Raw genomic sequence first — 989 nt, 5'->3', positions numbered from 1 at the left:
ACATCTTTCTTTAGGTTGGGAAAGTTTTCTTCTATAATTTTATTAAATATATTTTCTGGGCCGTTGAGTTGCACCTCTTCTCCTTCTTCTACTCCAATTATTCTTAGGTTTGGTCTTTTTATTGTGTCCCATATTTCCTGAATGTTTTGTGATGAGAATTTGTTGGTTTTGCTGTTTTCTTTGATCAGTGTGTTTATTTTCTCTATGGTATCTTCAGTATCTGATATTCTTTCTTCTATCTCTTGTATTCTGTTGGTAGTACTTGTCTCTGTAGTTCCTGTTCGTTTACCCAGATTTTCCATCTCCAATCTTCCCTCGGTTTGTGTTTTCTTCATTACTTCCATTTCATTCTTCAAGTCTTGAACTGCTTCCCGTACCTGTCTGATTGCTTTTTCATGTTTCTCTTGATTTTCTTGGGTATCTTTAAGCGATTTATTCATTTCCTCTACCTTTTTGTTTGTAATCTCTAATTGTTTATGGCAGTTTTTCACCTCCTGCTTAAGGTCTTCTATTATTTTCATATAATTCACTTTTGAGTCGATTTCTTCTAATTCTTCTGGAGTAGGGTGTACAATTCTTCTTATTTCGGGATCCCTTGATTCTGGTGAAGTCATGTTGCCTTTCAGGTTGTTGGAGGAAGTCTTGCATTGGCGCCTTCCCATCTCCTCCTTCAAATGGAGCCAGGAGAGGCCTGGTGTCTTGGTCCAGTTTTTGCGTCCAGATGGAACTCCTCAGGACCACTCTGGGTGGGTTGTGGATGCAAGCCTGATGTCTCTCCTGGTGCCGGGTTCGGATCTCCTTGCTGCTTGGAAGTCTCGTAAACAAAGGACCTACCTAGCTCGCTGCAGGCAGGCTAGTGGGAACAAAGGAGCTACCACCCTCCCGTTTGCCCTGCTGATTTGGATTCAGTCCTATAGCCCGGACAGGCTGGGCTGGGAGATATTATGTGGTCAACGAGGGAAGGGAGTCAGATGGAGGGGGGAGGGATG

Source organism: Alexandromys fortis, unplaced genomic scaffold (genome assembly GCF_014885135.2).
Source record: "Alexandromys fortis isolate MF-2015 unplaced genomic scaffold, M_Fortis_MF-2015_v1.1 scaffold_187, whole genome shotgun sequence".
Classification (NCBI taxonomy): Eukaryota; Metazoa; Chordata; class Mammalia; order Rodentia; family Cricetidae; genus Alexandromys; species Alexandromys fortis.
The sequence above is the reverse complement of the archived record's forward strand: the minus strand, read 5'-3'. Positions refer to the sequence as shown.